The sequence below is a fragment of the Pelodiscus sinensis genome, chromosome 26, assembly GCF_052426305.1.
Source record: "Pelodiscus sinensis isolate ZL-2025 chromosome 26, ASM5242630v1, whole genome shotgun sequence".
Classification (NCBI taxonomy): Eukaryota; Metazoa; Chordata; order Testudines; family Trionychidae; genus Pelodiscus; species Pelodiscus sinensis.
Window position 1 is genome coordinate 13,904,685 of NC_143077.1, and position 14,067 is coordinate 13,918,751.

General features: G+C 64.2%; 19 non-coding genes across 19 annotated transcripts; all 19 read left to right on the top strand.

Annotated features, from left to right (window-relative positions):
• Positions 1–443: 443 nt before the first annotated feature.
• TRNAD-GUC (transfer RNA aspartic acid (anticodon GUC)) lies at positions 444–515 on the top strand. Its single transcript has one exon. It is a non-coding gene; the product is annotated as a tRNA-Asp (tRNA).
• Positions 516–1,596: 1,081 nt separating this feature from the next.
• On the top strand, positions 1,597–1,668 carry TRNAD-GUC (transfer RNA aspartic acid (anticodon GUC)). The gene has a single exon. It is a non-coding gene; the product is annotated as a tRNA-Asp (tRNA).
• Positions 1,669–2,749: 1,081 nt separating this feature from the next.
• Positions 2,750–2,821, top strand: TRNAD-GUC (transfer RNA aspartic acid (anticodon GUC)). Its single transcript has one exon. It is a non-coding gene; the product is annotated as a tRNA-Asp (tRNA).
• Positions 2,822–3,898: 1,077 nt separating this feature from the next.
• TRNAD-GUC (transfer RNA aspartic acid (anticodon GUC)) lies at positions 3,899–3,970 on the top strand. Its single transcript has one exon. It is a non-coding gene; the product is annotated as a tRNA-Asp (tRNA).
• A 1,093-nt stretch (positions 3,971–5,063) lies between these two features.
• TRNAD-GUC (transfer RNA aspartic acid (anticodon GUC)) lies at positions 5,064–5,135 on the top strand. The gene has a single exon. It is a non-coding gene; the product is annotated as a tRNA-Asp (tRNA).
• Positions 5,136–6,216: 1,081 nt separating this feature from the next.
• Positions 6,217–6,288, top strand: TRNAD-GUC (transfer RNA aspartic acid (anticodon GUC)). The gene has a single exon. It is a non-coding gene; the product is annotated as a tRNA-Asp (tRNA).
• A 424-nt stretch (positions 6,289–6,712) lies between these two features.
• Positions 6,713–6,784, top strand: TRNAH-GUG (transfer RNA histidin (anticodon GUG)). The gene has a single exon. It is a non-coding gene; the product is annotated as a tRNA-His (tRNA).
• Positions 6,785–7,369: 585 nt separating this feature from the next.
• TRNAD-GUC (transfer RNA aspartic acid (anticodon GUC)) lies at positions 7,370–7,441 on the top strand. The gene has a single exon. It is a non-coding gene; the product is annotated as a tRNA-Asp (tRNA).
• A 424-nt stretch (positions 7,442–7,865) lies between these two features.
• On the top strand, positions 7,866–7,937 carry TRNAH-GUG (transfer RNA histidin (anticodon GUG)). The gene has a single exon. It is a non-coding gene; the product is annotated as a tRNA-His (tRNA).
• Positions 7,938–8,522: 585 nt separating this feature from the next.
• On the top strand, positions 8,523–8,594 carry TRNAD-GUC (transfer RNA aspartic acid (anticodon GUC)). Its single transcript has one exon. It is a non-coding gene; the product is annotated as a tRNA-Asp (tRNA).
• A 424-nt stretch (positions 8,595–9,018) lies between these two features.
• On the top strand, positions 9,019–9,090 carry TRNAH-GUG (transfer RNA histidin (anticodon GUG)). Its single transcript has one exon. It is a non-coding gene; the product is annotated as a tRNA-His (tRNA).
• Positions 9,091–9,675: 585 nt separating this feature from the next.
• Positions 9,676–9,747, top strand: TRNAD-GUC (transfer RNA aspartic acid (anticodon GUC)). The gene has a single exon. It is a non-coding gene; the product is annotated as a tRNA-Asp (tRNA).
• Positions 9,748–10,171: 424 nt separating this feature from the next.
• Positions 10,172–10,243, top strand: TRNAH-GUG (transfer RNA histidin (anticodon GUG)). The gene has a single exon. It is a non-coding gene; the product is annotated as a tRNA-His (tRNA).
• Positions 10,244–10,828: 585 nt separating this feature from the next.
• Positions 10,829–10,900, top strand: TRNAD-GUC (transfer RNA aspartic acid (anticodon GUC)). Its single transcript has one exon. It is a non-coding gene; the product is annotated as a tRNA-Asp (tRNA).
• Positions 10,901–11,324: 424 nt separating this feature from the next.
• TRNAH-GUG (transfer RNA histidin (anticodon GUG)) lies at positions 11,325–11,396 on the top strand. The gene has a single exon. It is a non-coding gene; the product is annotated as a tRNA-His (tRNA).
• Positions 11,397–11,981: 585 nt separating this feature from the next.
• Positions 11,982–12,053, top strand: TRNAD-GUC (transfer RNA aspartic acid (anticodon GUC)). Its single transcript has one exon. It is a non-coding gene; the product is annotated as a tRNA-Asp (tRNA).
• Positions 12,054–12,477: 424 nt separating this feature from the next.
• On the top strand, positions 12,478–12,549 carry TRNAH-GUG (transfer RNA histidin (anticodon GUG)). The gene has a single exon. It is a non-coding gene; the product is annotated as a tRNA-His (tRNA).
• Positions 12,550–13,134: 585 nt separating this feature from the next.
• Positions 13,135–13,206, top strand: TRNAD-GUC (transfer RNA aspartic acid (anticodon GUC)). Its single transcript has one exon. It is a non-coding gene; the product is annotated as a tRNA-Asp (tRNA).
• Positions 13,207–13,630: 424 nt separating this feature from the next.
• TRNAH-GUG (transfer RNA histidin (anticodon GUG)) lies at positions 13,631–13,702 on the top strand. The gene has a single exon. It is a non-coding gene; the product is annotated as a tRNA-His (tRNA).
• The last annotated feature ends 365 nt before the right edge of the window (positions 13,703–14,067 follow it).

Consider the following 14,067-nt stretch of genomic DNA (forward strand, 5'->3'; position numbering starts at 1 on the left):
CTTCCTTCCTGGGTGCCAGAGTCCATGAGCAGCTCCTTCCCTCCTGGAAAGCGCTGTGCTTGGAAGGTGGGTGCAGCGGGCGCGGAAAGGAAAGGAAGGCTGTGCGGGCCTGAGAAGCTGAAGCGCTTGGAAGGCCAAGGGCTGCCGTGGCTGAGGGCGTGGCATGTGAGGAAAGGGGAGGGCAGGAAGGAAGGGTTGTGAGAGGAGGGAGAAGGTGGTGAGGAGGGCAAGTGTGGGAAGAGGGGAGGTGAGTAGCGCCCCCAAGGCCTCGTGGTCAGAGCAAGGGTGGTAGAAGTAGGAGAGGGCTGTGGGCGCGTGCAGCCCAGGGGTGTTGGAAGGCCAAGTGAGGAAGCGGAAGCGGGGCTGTTGCTCGGGGCGGCTGTGGGGTGCAGAGGCCATAGGTAGTGCGGCAGAGCAGGCTGGAGCAAGAGGCCCTGCTCCTTTCCTCGTTAGTATAGTGGTGAGTATCCCCGCCTGTCACGCGGGAGACCGGGGTTCGATTCCCCGACGGGGAGAGCGCCACCCTCCCCTTTTTGCCCGGAGGCAGAGAGATGCCGCCTGCCCCGCACGGCAAGCAGCACTCCCGCCCCGGCAGGGTGATTCTTACCCGCAGAGAGACAAGGAGCCTGCAAAGCCACCGGCTCCGGCTTGCCCTTGCCGTAGCCTGACGGCAAGACACGCCCGTGGAGCGCACGCTGCAGAGCGACAAAGGGGCAGACTGTGGCCGAGGGCACGAGGAGCATGAGGGTGGCGACGGAGAGAGAAAAGCGGAGCGGCAGCAGGTCGGTCTCCGGTCTTCTTCTCCTTTGGGAATGGTGTGGAGTGTGAGAGTCCCAGGGAGACTTGAGAAGTATCCCCCGGCCTAGGTGAGGGAGGCGGCCTTTGTGCGAGCGCAGAGCTGAGCCTTCACGGCTCAGGTGCGGCTGAGCTTGCGTCCCGGCCGTGGTCGTATAGTGGTTAGTACTCTGTGCTGTGGCCGCAGCAACCTCGGTTCGAATCCGAGTCACGGCATGGCTTTTTTAGTGAGGGATCTTCAGAGCGGCAGCCTGCTTGCGCCCGAGTGCACAGAGGGCCAGCAGCTGTCCCTGGCTTGGGCTTGGGCTTGGGAGTGGAGCGGACGGGTGGGAAGGCGAGCAGGGGGACTCCTTCCTTCCTTCCTTCCTGGGTGCCAGAGTCCATGAGCAGCTCCTTCCCTCCTGGAAAGCGCTGTGCTTGGAAGGTGGGTGCAGCGGGCGCGGAAAGGAAAGGAAGGCTGTGCGGGCCTGAGAAGCTGAAGCGCTTGGAAGGCCAAGGGCTGCCGTGGCTGAGGGCGTGGCATGTGAGGAAAGGGGAGGGCAGGAAGGAAGGGTTGTGAGAGGAGGGAGAAGGTGGTGAGGAGGGCAAGTGTGGGAAGAGGGGAGGTGAGTAGCGCCCCCAAGGCCTCGTGGTCAGAGCAAGGGTGGTAGAAGTAGGAGAGGGCTGTGGGCGCGTGCAGCCCAGGGGTGTTGGAAGGCCAAGTGAGGAAGCGGAAGCGGGGCTGTTGCTCGGGGCGGCTGTGGGGTGCAGAGGCCATAGGTAGTGCGGCAGAGCAGGCTGGAGCAAGAGGCCCTGCTCCTTTCCTCGTTAGTATAGTGGTGAGTATCCCCGCCTGTCACGCGGGAGACCGGGGTTCGATTCCCCGACGGGGAGAGCGCCACCCTCCCCTTTTTGCCCGGAGGCAGAGAGATGCCGCCTGCCCCGCACGGCAAGCAGCACTCCCGCCCCGGCAGGGTGATTCTTACCCGCAGAGAGACAAGGAGCCTGCAAAGCCACCGGCTCCGGCTTGCCCTTGCCGTAGCCTGACGGCAAGACACGCCCGTGGAGCGCACGCTGCAGAGCGACAAAGGGGCAGACTGTGGCCGAGGGCACGAGGAGCATGAGGGTGGCGACGGAGAGAGAAAAGCGGAGCGGCAGCAGGCCGGTCTCCGGTCTTCTTCTCCTTTGGGAATGGTGTGGAGTGTGAGAGTCCCAGGGAGACTTGAGAAGTATCCCCCGGCCTAGGTGAGGGAGGCGGCCTTTGTGCGAGCGCAGAGCTGAGCCTTCACGGCTCAGGTGCGGCTGAGCTTGCGTCCCGGCCGTGGTCGTATAGTGGTTAGTACTCTGTGCTGTGGCCGCAGCAACCTCGGTTCGAATCCGAGTCACGGCATGGCTTTTTTAGTGAGGGATCTTCAGAGCGGCAGCCTGCTTGCGCCCGAGTGCACAGAGGGCCAGCAGCTGTCCCTGGCTTGGGCTTGGGCTTGGGAGTGGAGCGGACGGGTGGCAAGGCGAGCAGGGGGACTCCTTCCTTCCTTCCTTCCTGGGTGCCAGAGTCCATGAGCAGCTCCTTCCCTCCTGGAAAGCGCTGTGCTTGGAAGGTGGGTGCAGCGGGCGCGGAAAGGAAAGGAAGGCTGTGCGGGCCTGAGAAGCTGAAGCGCTTGGAAGGCCAAGGGCTGCCGTGGCTGAGGGCGTGGCATGTGAGGAAAGGGGAGGGCAGGAAGGAAGGGTTGTGAGAGGAGGGAGAAGGTGGTGAGGAGGGCAAGTGTGGGAAGAGGGGAGGTGAGTAGCGCCCCCAAGGCCTCGTGGTCAGAGCAAGGGTGGTAGAAGTAGGAGAGGGCTGTGGGCGCGTGCAGCCCAGGGGTGTTGGAAGGCCAAGTGAGGAAGCGGAAGCGGGGCTGTTGCTCGGGGCGGCTGTGGGGTGCAGAGGCCATAGGTAGTGCGGCAGAGCAGGCTGGAGCAAGAGGCCCTGCTCCTTTCCTCGTTAGTATAGTGGTGAGTATCCCCGCCTGTCACGCGGGAGACCGGGGTTCGATTCCCCGACGGGGAGAGCGCCACCCTCCCCTTTTTGCCCGGAGGCAGAGAGATGCCGCCTGCCCCGCACGGCAAGCAGCACTCCCGCCCCGGCAGGGTGATTCTTACCCGCAGAGAGACAAGGAGCCTGCAAAGCCACCGGCTCCGGCTTGCCCTTGCCGTAGCCTGACGGCAAGACACGCCCGTGGAGCGCACGCTGCAGAGCGACAAAGGGGCAGACTGTGGCCGAGGGCACGAGGAGCATGAGGGTGGCGACGGAGAGAGAAAAGCGGAGCGGCAGCAGGTCGGTCTCCGGTCTTCTTCTCCTTTGGGAATGGTGTGGAGTGTGAGAGTCCCAGGGAGACTTGAGAAGTATCCCCCGGCCTAGGTGAGGGAGGCGGCCTTTGTGCGAGCGCAGAGCTGAGCCTTCACGGCTCAGGTGCGGCTGAGCTTGCGTCCCGGCCGTGGTCGTATAGTGGTTAGTACTCTGTGCTGTGGCCGCAGCAACCTCGGTTCGAATCCGAGTCACGGCATGGCTTTTTTAGTGAGGGATCTTCAGAGCGGCAGCCTGCTTGCGCCCGAGTGCACAGAGGGCCAGCAGCTGTCCCTGGCTTGGGCTTGGGCTTGGGAGTGGAGCGGACGGGTGGCAAGGCGAGCAGGGGGACTCCTTCCTTCCTTCCCGGGTGCCAGAGTCCATGAGCAGCTCCTTCCCTCCTGGAAAGCGCTGTGCTTGGAAGGTGGGTGCAGCGGGCGCGGAAAGGAAAGGAAGGCTGTGCGGGCCTGAGAAGCTGAAGCGCTTGGAAGGCCAAGGGCTGCCGTGGCTGAGGGCGTGGCATGTGAGGAAAGGGGAGGGCAGGAAGGAAGGGTTGTGAGAGGAGGGAGAAGGTGGTGAGGAGGGCAAGTGTGGGAAGAGGGGAGGTGAGTAGCGCCCCCAAGGCCTCGTGGTCAGAGCAAGGGTGGTAGAAGTAGGAGAGGGCTGTGGGCGCGTGCAGCCCAGGGGTGTTGGAAGGCCAAGTGAGGAAGCGGAAGCGGGGCTGTTGCTCGGGGCGGCTGTGGGGTGCAGAGGCCATAGGTAGTGCGGCAGAGCAGGCTGGAGCAAGAGGCCCTGCTCCTTTCCTCGTTAGTATAGTGGTGAGTATCCCCGCCTGTCACGCGGGAGACCGGGGTTCGATTCCCCGACGGGGAGAGCGCCACCCTCCCCTTTTTGCCCGGAGGCAGAGAGATGCCGCCTGCCCCGCACGGCAAGCAGCACTCCCGCCCCGGCAGGGTGATTCTTACCCGCAGAGAGACAAGGAGCCTGCAAAGCCACCGGCTCCGGCTTGCCCTTGCCGTAGCCTGACGGCAAGACACGCCCGTGGAGCGCACGCTGCAGAGCGACAAAGGGGCAGACTGTGGCCGAGGGCACGAGGAGCATGAGGGTGGCGACGGAGAGAGAAAAGCGGAGCGGCAGCAGGCCGGTCTCCGGTCTTCTTCTCCTTTGGGAATGGTGTGGAGTGTGAGAGTCCCAGGGAGACTTGAGAAGTATCCCCCGGCCTAGGTGAGGGAGGCGGCCTTTGTGCGAGCGCAGAGCTGAGCCTTCACGGCTCAGGTGCGGCTGAGCTTGCGTCCCGGCCGTGGTCGTATAGTGGTTAGTACTCTGTGCTGTGGCCGCAGCAACCTCGGTTTGAATCCGAGTCACGGCATGGCTTTTTTAGTGAGGGATCTTCAGAGCGGCAGCCTGCTTGCGCCCGAGTGCACAGAGGGCCAGCAGCTGTCCCTGGCTTGGGCTTGGGCTTGGGAGTGGAGCGGACGGGTGGCAAGGCGAGCAGGGGGACTCCTTCCTTCCTTCCTTCCTGGGTGCCAGAGTCCATGAGCAGCTCCTTCCCTCCTGGAAAGCGCTGTGCTTGGAAGGTGGGTGCAGCGGGCGCGGAAAGGAAAGGAAGGCTGTGCGGGCCTGAGAAGCTGAAGCGCTTGGAAGGCCAAGGGCTGCCGTGGCTGAGGGCGTGGCATGTGAGGAAAGGGGAGGGCAGGAAGGAAGGGTTGTGAGAGGAGGGAGAAGGTGGTGAGGAGGGCAAGTGTGGGAAGAGGGGAGGTGGGAGAGGAGGTGAGTAGCGCCCCCAAGGCCTCGTGGTCAGAGCAAGGGTGGTAGAAGTAGGAGAGGGCTGTGGGCGCGTGCAGCCCAGGGGTGTTGGAAGGCCAAGTGAGGAAGCGGAAGCGGGGCTGTTGCTCAGGGCGGCTGTGGGGTGCAGAGGCCATAGGTAGTGCGGCAGAGCAGGCTGGAGCAAGAGGCCCTGCTCCTTTCCTCGTTAGTATAGTGGTGAGTATCCCCGCCTGTCACGCGGGAGACCGGGGTTCGATTCCCCGACGGGGAGAGCGCCACCCTCCCCTTTTTGCCCGGAGGCAGAGAGATGCCGCCTGCCCCGCACGGCAAGCAGCACTCCCGCCCCGGCAGGGTGATTCTTACCCGCAGAGAGACAAGGAGCCTGCAAAGCCACCGGCTCCGGCTTGCCCTTGCCGTAGCCTGACGGCAAGACACGCCCGTGGAGCGCACGCTGCAGAGCGACAAAGGGGCAGACTGTGGCCGAGGGCACGAGGAGCATGAGGGTGGCGACGGAGAGAGAAAAGCGGAGCGGCAGCAGGCCGGTCTCCGGTCTTCTTCTCCTTTGGGAATGGTGTGGAGTGTGAGAGTCCCAGGGAGACTTGAGAAGTATCCCCCGGCCTAGGTGAGGGAGGCGGCCTTTGTGCGAGCGCAGAGCTGAGCCTTCACGGCTCAGGTGCGGCTGAGCTTGCGTCCCGGCCGTGGTCGTATAGTGGTTAGTACTCTGTGCTGTGGCCGCAGCAACCTCGGTTCGAATCCGAGTCACGGCATGGCTTTTTTAGTGAGGGATCTTCAGAGCGGCAGCCTGCTTGCGCCCGAGTGCACAGAGGGCCAGCAGCTGTCCCTGGCTTGGGCTTGGGCTTGGGAGTGGAGCGGACGGGTGGCAAGGCGAGCAGGGGGACTCCTTCCTTCCTTCCTTCCTGGGTGCCAGAGTCCATGAGCAGCTCCTTCCCTCCTGGAAAGCGCTGTGCTTGGAAGGTGGGTGCAGCGGGCGCGGAAAGGAAAGGAAGGCTGTGCGGGCCTGAGAAGCTGAAGCGCTTGGAAGGCCAAGGGCTGCCGTGGCTGAGGGCGTGGCATGTGAGGAAAGGGGAGGGCAGGAAGGAAGGGTTGTGAGAGGAGGGAGAAGGTGGTGAGGAGGGCAAGTGTGGGAAGAGGGGAGGTGAGTAGCGCCCCCAAGGCCTCGTGGTCAGAGCAAGGGTGGTAGAAGTAGGAGAGGGCTGTGGGCGCGTGCAGCCCAGGGGTGTTGGAAGGCCAAGTGAGGAAGCGGAAGCGGGGCTGTTGCTCGGGGCGGCTGTGGGGTGCAGAGGCCATAGGTAGTGCGGCAGAGCAGGCTGGAGCAAGAGGCCCTGCTCCTTTCCTCGTTAGTATAGTGGTGAGTATCCCCGCCTGTCACGCGGGAGACCGGGGTTCGATTCCCCGACGGGGAGAGCGCCACCCTCCCCTTTTTGCCCGGAGGCAGAGAGATGCCGCCTGCCCCGCACGGCAAGCAGCACTCCCGCCCCGGCAGGGTGATTCTTACCCGCAGAGAGACAAGGAGCCTGCAAAGCCACCGGCTCCGGCTTGCCCTTGCCGTAGCCTGACGGCAAGACACGCCCGTGGAGCGCACGCTGCAGAGCGACAAAGGGGCAGACTGTGGCCGAGGGCACGAGGAGCATGAGGGTGGCGACGGAGAGAGAAAAGCGGAGCGGCAGCAGGCCGGTCTCCGGTCTTCTTCTCCTTTGGGAATGGTGTGGAGTGTGAGAGTCCCAGGGAGACTTGAGAAGTATCCCCCGGCCTAGGTGAGGGAGGCGGCCTTTGTGCGAGCGCAGAGCTGAGCCTTCACGGCTCAGGTGCGGCTGAGCTTGCGTCCCGGCCGTGGTCGTATAGTGGTTAGTACTCTGTGCTGTGGCCGCAGCAACCTCGGTTCGAATCCGAGTCACGGCATGGCTTTTTTAGTGAGGGATCTTCAGAGCGGCAGCCTGCTTGCGCCCGAGTGCACAGAGGGCCAGCAGCTGTCCCTGGCTTGGGCTTGGGCTTGGGAGTGGAGCGGACGGGTGGCAAGGCGAGCAGGGGGACTCCTTCCTTCCTTCCTTCCTGGGTGCCAGAGTCCATGAGCAGCTCCTTCCCTCCTGGAAAGCGCTGTGCTTGGAAGGTGGGTGCAGCGGGCGCGGAAAGGAAAGGAAGGCTGTGCGGGCCTGAGAAGCTGAAGCGCTTGGAAGGCCAAGGGCTGCCGTGGCTGAGGGCGTGGCATGTGAGGAAAGGGGAGGGCAGGAAGGAAGGGTTGTGAGAGGAGGGAGAAGGTGGTGAGGAGGGCAAGTGTGGGAAGAGGGGAGGTGAGTAGCGCCCCCAAGGCCTCGTGGTCAGAGCAAGGGTGGTAGAAGTAGGAGAGGGCTGTGGGCGCGTGCAGCCCAGGGGTGTTGGAAGGCCAAGTGAGGAAGCGGAAGCGGGGCTGTTGCTCGGGGCGGCTGTGGGGTGCAGAGGCCATAGGTAGTGCGGCAGAGCAGGCTGGAGCAAGAGGCCCTGCTCCTTTCCTCGTTAGTATAGTGGTGAGTATCCCCGCCTGTCACGCGGGAGACCGGGGTTCGATTCCCCGACGGGGAGAGCGCCACCCTCCCCTTTTTGCCCGGAGGCAGAGAGATGCCGCCTGCCCCGCACGGCAAGCAGCACTCCCGCCCCGGCAGGGTGATTCTTACCCGCAGAGAGACAAGGAGCCTGCAAAGCCACCGGCTCCGGCTTGCCCTTGCCGTAGCCTGACGGCAAGACACGCCCGTGGAGCGCACGCTGCAGAGCGACAAAGGGGCAGACTGTGGCCGAGGGCACGAGGAGCATGAGGGTGGCGACGGAGAGAGAAAAGCGGAGCGGCAGCAGGCCGGTCTCCGGTCTTCTTCTCCTTTGGGAATGGTGTGGAGTGTGAGAGTCCCAGGGAGACTTGAGAAGTATCCCCCGGCCTAGGTGAGGGAGGCGGCCTTTGTGCGAGCGCAGAGCTGAGCCTTCACGGCTCAGGTGCGGCTGAGCTTGCGTCCCGGCCGTGGTCGTATAGTGGTTAGTACTCTGTGCTGTGGCCGCAGCAACCTCGGTTCGAATCCGAGTCACGGCATGGCTTTTTTAGTGAGGGATCTTCAGAGCGGCAGCCTGCTTGCGCCCGAGTGCACAGAGGGCCAGCAGCTGTCCCTGGCTTGGGCTTGGGCTTGGGAGTGGAGCGGACGGGTGGCAAGGCGAGCAGGGGGACTCCTTCCTTCCTTCCTTCCTGGGTGCCAGAGTCCATGAGCAGCTCCTTCCCTCCTGGAAAGCGCTGTGCTTGGAAGGTGGGTGCAGCGGGCGCGGAAAGGAAAGGAAGGCTGTGCGGGCCTGAGAAGCTGAAGCGCTTGGAAGGCCAAGGGCTGCCGTGGCTGAGGGCGTGGCATGTGAGGAAAGGGGAGGGCAGGAAGGAAGGGTTGTGAGAGGAGGGAGAAGGTGGTGAGGAGGGCAAGTGTGGGAAGAGGGGAGGTGAGTAGCGCCCCCAAGGCCTCGTGGTCAGAGCAAGGGTGGTAGAAGTAGGAGAGGGCTGTGGGCGCGTGCAGCCCAGGGGTGTTGGAAGGCCAAGTGAGGAAGCGGAAGCGGGGCTGTTGCTCGGGGCGGCTGTGGGGTGCAGAGGCCATAGGTAGTGCGGCAGAGCAGGCTGGAGCAAGAGGCCCTGCTCCTTTCCTCGTTAGTATAGTGGTGAGTATCCCCGCCTGTCACGCGGGAGACCGGGGTTCGATTCCCCGACGGGGAGAGCGCCACCCTCCCCTTTTTGCCCGGAGGCAGAGAGATGCCGCCTGCCCCGCACGGCAAGCAGCACTCCCGCCCCGGCAGGGTGATTCTTACCCGCAGAGAGACAAGGAGCCTGCAAAGCCACCGGCTCCGGCTTGCCCTTGCCGTAGCCTGACGGCAAGACACGCCCGTGGAGCGCACGCTGCAGAGCGACAAAGGGGCAGACTGTGGCCGAGGGCACGAGGAGCATGAGGGTGGCGACGGAGAGAGAAAAGCGGAGCGGCAGCAGGCCGGTCTCCGGTCTTCTTCTCCTTTGGGAATGGTGTGGAGTGTGAGAGTCCCAGGGAGACTTGAGAAGTATCCCCCGGCCTAGGTGAGGGAGGCGGCCTTTGTGCGAGCGCAGAGCTGAGCCTTCACGGCTCAGGTGCGGCTGAGCTTGCGTCCCGGCCGTGGTCGTATAGTGGTTAGTACTCTGTGCTGTGGCCGCAGCAACCTCGGTTCGAATCCGAGTCACGGCATGGCTTTTTTAGTGAGGGATCTTCAGAGCGGCAGCCTGCTTGCGCCCGAGTGCACAGAGGGCCAGCAGCTGTCCCTGGCTTGGGCTTGGGCTTGGGAGTGGAGCGGACGGGTGGCAAGGCGAGCAGGGGGACTCCTTCCTTCCTTCCTTCCTGGGTGCCAGAGTCCATGAGCAGCTCCTTCCCTCCTGGAAAGCGCTGTGCTTGGAAGGTGGGTGCAGCGGGCGCGGAAAGGAAAGGAAGGCTGTGCGGGCCTGAGAAGCTGAAGCGCTTGGAAGGCCAAGGGCTGCCGTGGCTGAGGGCGTGGCATGTGAGGAAAGGGGAGGGCAGGAAGGAAGGGTTGTGAGAGGAGGGAGAAGGTGGTGAGGAGGGCAAGTGTGGGAAGAGGGGAGGTGAGTAGCGCCCCCAAGGCCTCGTGGTCAGAGCAAGGGTGGTAGAAGTAGGAGAGGGCTGTGGGCGCGTGCAGCCCAGGGGTGTTGGAAGGCCAAGTGAGGAAGCGGAAGCGGGGCTGTTGCTCGGGGCGGCTGTGGGGTGCAGAGGCCATAGGTAGTGCGGCAGAGCAGGCTGGAGCAAGAGGCCCTGCTCCTTTCCTCGTTAGTATAGTGGTGAGTATCCCCGCCTGTCACGCGGGAGACCGGGGTTCGATTCCCCGACGGGGAGAGCGCCACCCTCCCCTTTTTGCCCGGAGGCAGAGAGATGCCGCCTGCCCCGCACGGCAAGCAGCACTCCCGCCCCGGCAGGGTGATTCTTACCCGCAGAGAGACAAGGAGCCTGCAAAGCCACCGGCTCCGGCTTGCCCTTGCCGTAGCCTGACGGCAAGACACGCCCGTGGAGCGCACGCTGCAGAGCGACAAAGGGGCAGACTGTGGCCGAGGGCACGAGGAGCATGAGGGTGGCGACGGAGAGAGAAAAGCGGAGCGGCAGCAGGCCGGTCTCCGGTCTTCTTCTCCTTTGGGAATGGTGTGGAGTGTGAGAGTCCCAGGGAGACTTGAGAAGTATCCCCCGGCCTAGGTGAGGGAGGCGGCCTTTGTGCGAGCGCAGAGCTGAGCCTTCACGGCTCAGGTGCGGCTGAGCTTGCGTCCCGGCCGTGGTCGTATAGTGGTTAGTACTCTGTGCTGTGGCCGCAGCAACCTCGGTTCGAATCCGAGTCACGGCATGGCTTTTTTAGTGAGGGATCTTCAGAGCGGCAGCCTGCTTGCGCCCGAGTGCACAGAGGGCCAGCAGCTGTCCCTGGCTTGGGCTTGGGCTTGGGAGTGGAGCGGACGGGTGGCAAGGCGAGCAGGGGGACTCCTTCCTTCCTTCCTTCCTGGGTGCCAGAGTCCATGAGCAGCTCCTTCCCTCCTGGAAAGCGCTGTGCTTGGAAGGTGGGTGCAGCGGGCGCGGAAAGGAAAGGAAGGCTGTGCGGGCCTGAGAAGCTGAAGCGCTTGGAAGGCCAAGGGCTGCCGTGGCTGAGGGCGTGGCATGTGAGGAAAGGGGAGGGCAGGAAGGAAGGGTTGTGAGAGGAGGGAGAAGGTGGTGAGGAGGGCAAGTGTGGGAAGAGGGGAGGTGAGTAGCGCCCCCAAGGCCTCGTGGTCAGAGCAAGGGTGGTAGAAGTAGGAGAGGGCTGTGGGCGCGTGCAGCCCAGGGGTGTTGGAAGGCCAAGTGAGGAAGCGGAAGCGGGGCTGTTGCTCGGGGCGGCTGTGGGGTGCAGAGGCCATAGGTAGTGCGGCAGAGCAGGCTGGAGCAAGAGGCCCTGCTCCTTTCCTCGTTAGTATAGTGGTGAGTATCCCCGCCTGTCACGCGGGAGACCGGGGTTCGATTCCCCGACGGGGAGAGCGCCACCCTCCCCTTTTTGCCCGGAGGCAGAGAGATGCCGCCTGCCCCGCACGGCAAGCAGCACTCCCGCCCCGGCAGGGTGATTCTTACCCGCAGAGAGACAAGGAGCCTGCAAAGCCACCGGCTCCGGCTTGCCCTTGCCGTAGCCTGACGGCAAGACACGCCCGTGGAGCGCACGCTGCAGAGCGACAAAGGGGCAGACTGTGGCCGAGGGCACGAGGAGCATGAGGGTGGCGACGGAGAGAGAAAAGCGGAGCGGCAGCAGGCCGGTCTCCGGTCTTCTTCTCCTTTGGGAATGGTGTGGAGTGTGAGAGTCCCAGGGAGACTTGAGAAGTATCCCCCGGCCTAGGTGAGGGAGGCGGCCTTTGTGCGAGCGCAGAGCTGAGCCTTCACGGCTCAGGTGCGGCTGAGCTTGCGTCCCGGCCGTGGTCGTATAGTGGTTAGTACTCTGTGCTGTGGCCGCAGCAACCTCGGTTCGAATCCGAGTCACGGCATGGCTTTTTTAGTGAGGGATCTTCAGAGCGGCAGCCTGCTTGCGCCCGAGTGCACAGAGGGCCAGCAGCTGTCCCTGGCTTGGGCTTGGGCTTGGGAGTGGAGCGGACGGGTGGCAAGGCGAGCAGGGGGACTCCTTCCTTCCTTCCTTCCTGGGTGCCAGAGTCCATGAGCAGCTCCTTCCCTCCTGGAAAGCGCTGTGCTTGGAAGGTGGGTGCAGCGGGCGCGGAAAGGAAAGGAAGGCTGTGCGGGCCTGAGAAGCTGAAGCGCTTGGAAGGCCAAGGGCTGCCGTGGCTGAGGGCGTGGCATGTGAGGAAAGGGGAGGGCAGGAAGGAAGGGTTGTGAGAGGAGGGAGAAGGTGGTGAGGAGGGCAAGTGTGGGAAGAGGGGAGGTGAGTAGCGCCCCCAAGGCCTCGTGGTCAGAGCAAGGGTGGTAGAAGTAGGAGAGGGCTGTGGGCGCGTGCAGCCCAGGGGTGTTGGAAGGCCAAGTGAGGAAGCGGAAGCGGGGCTGTTGCTCGGGGCGGCTGTGGGGTGCAGAGGCCATAGGTAGTGCGGCAGAGCAGGCTGGAGCAAGAGGCCCTGCTCCTTTCCTCGTTAGTATAGTGGTGAGTATCCCCGCCTGTCACGCGGGAGACCGGGGTTCGATTCCCCGACGGGGAGAGCGCCACCCTCCCCTTTTTGCCCGGAGGCAGAGAGATGCCGCCTGCCCCGCACGGCAAGCAGCACTCCCGCCCCGGCAGGGTGATTCTTACCCGCAGAGAGACAAGGAGCCTGCAAAGCCACCGGCTCCGGCTTGCCCTTGCCGTAGCCTGACGGCAAGACACGCCCGTGGAGCGCACGCTGCAGAGCGACAAAGGGGCAGACTGTGGCCGAGGGCACGAGGAGCATGAGGGTGGCGACGGAGAGAGAAAAGCGGAGCGGCAGCAGGCCGGTCTCCGGTCTTCTTCTCCTTTGGGAATGGTGTGGAGTGTGAGAGTCCCAGGGAGACTTGAGAAGTATCCCCCGGCCTAGGTGAGGGAGGCGGCCTTTGTGCGAGCGCAGAGCTGAGCCTTCACGGCTCAGGTGCGGCTGAGCTTGCGTCCCGGCCGTGGTCGTATAGTGGTTAGTACTCTGTGCTGTGGCCGCAGCAACCTCGGTTCGAATCCGAGTCACGGCATGGCTTTTTTAGTGAGGGATCTTCAGAGCGGCAGCCTGCTTGCGCCCGAGTGCACAGAGGGCCAGCAGCTGTCCCTGGCTTGGGCTTGGGCTTGGGAGTGGAGCGGACGGGTGGCAAGGCGAGCAGGGGGACTCCTTCCTTCCTTCCTTCCTGGGTGCCAGAGTCCATGAGCAGCTCCTTCCCTCCTGGAAAGCGCTGTGCTTGGAAGGTGGGTGCAGCGGGCGCGGAAAGGAAAGGAAGGCTGTGCGGGCCTGAGAAGCTGAAGCGCTTGGAAGGCCAAGGGCTGCCGTGGCTGAGGGCGTGGCATGTGAGGAAAGGGGAGGGCAGGAAGGAAGGGTTGTGAGAGGAGGGAGAAGGTGGTGAGGAGGGCAAGTGTGGGAAGAGGGGAGGTGAGTAGCGCCCCCAAGGCCTCGTGGTCAGAGCAAGGGTGGTAGAAGTAGGAGAGGGCTGTGGGCGCGTGCAGCCCAGGGGTGTTGGAAGGCCAAGTGAGGAAGCGGAAGCGGGGCTGTTGCTCGGGGCGGCTGTGGGGTGCAGAGGCCATAGGTAGTGCGGCAGAGCAGGCTGGAGCAAGAGGCCCTGCTCCTTTCCTCGTTAGTATAGTGGTGAGTATCCCCGCCTGTCACGCGGGAGACCGGGGTTCGATTCCCCGACGGGGAGAGCGCCACCCTCCCCTTTTTGCCCGGAGGCAGAGAGATGCCGCCTGCCCCGCACGGCAAGCAGCACTCCCGCCCCGGCAGGGTGATTCTTACCCGCAGAGAGACAAGGAGCCTGCAAAGCCACCGGCTCCGGCTTGCCCTTGCCGTAGCCTGACGGCAAGACACGCCCGTGGAGCGCACGCTGCAGAGCGACAAAGGGGCAGACTGTGGCCGAGGGCACGAGGAGCATGAGGGTGGCGACGGAGAGAGAAAAGCGGAGCGGCAGCAGGCCGGTCTCCGGTCTTCTTCTCCTTTGGGAATGGTGTGGAGTGTGAGAGTCCCAGGGAGACTTGAGAAGTATCCCCCGGCCTAGGTGAGGGAGGCGGCCTTTGTGCGAGCGCAGAGCTGAGCCTTCACGGCTCAGGTGCGGCTGAGCTTGCGTCCCGGCCGTGGTCGTATAGTGGTTAGTACTCTGTGCTGTGGCCGCAGCAACCTCGGTTCGAATCCGAGTCACGGCATGGCTTTTTTAGTGAGGGATCTTCAGAGCGGCAGCCTGCTTGCGCCCGAGTGCACAGAGGGCCAGCAGCTGTCCCTGGCTTGGGCTTGGGCTTGGGAGTGGAGCGGACGGGTGGCAAGGCGAGCAGGGGGACTCCTTCCTTCCTTCCTTCCTGGGTGCCAGAGTCCATGAGCAGCTCCTTCCCTCCTGGAAAGCGCTGTGCTTGGAAGGTGGGTGCAGCGGGCGCGGAAAGGAAAGGAAGGCTGTGCGGGCCTGAGAAGCTGAAGCGCTTGGAAGGCCAAGGGCTGCCGTGGCTGAGGGCGTGGCATGTGAGGAAAGGGGAGGGCAGGAAGGAAGGGTTGTGAGAGGAGGGAGAAGGTGGTGAGG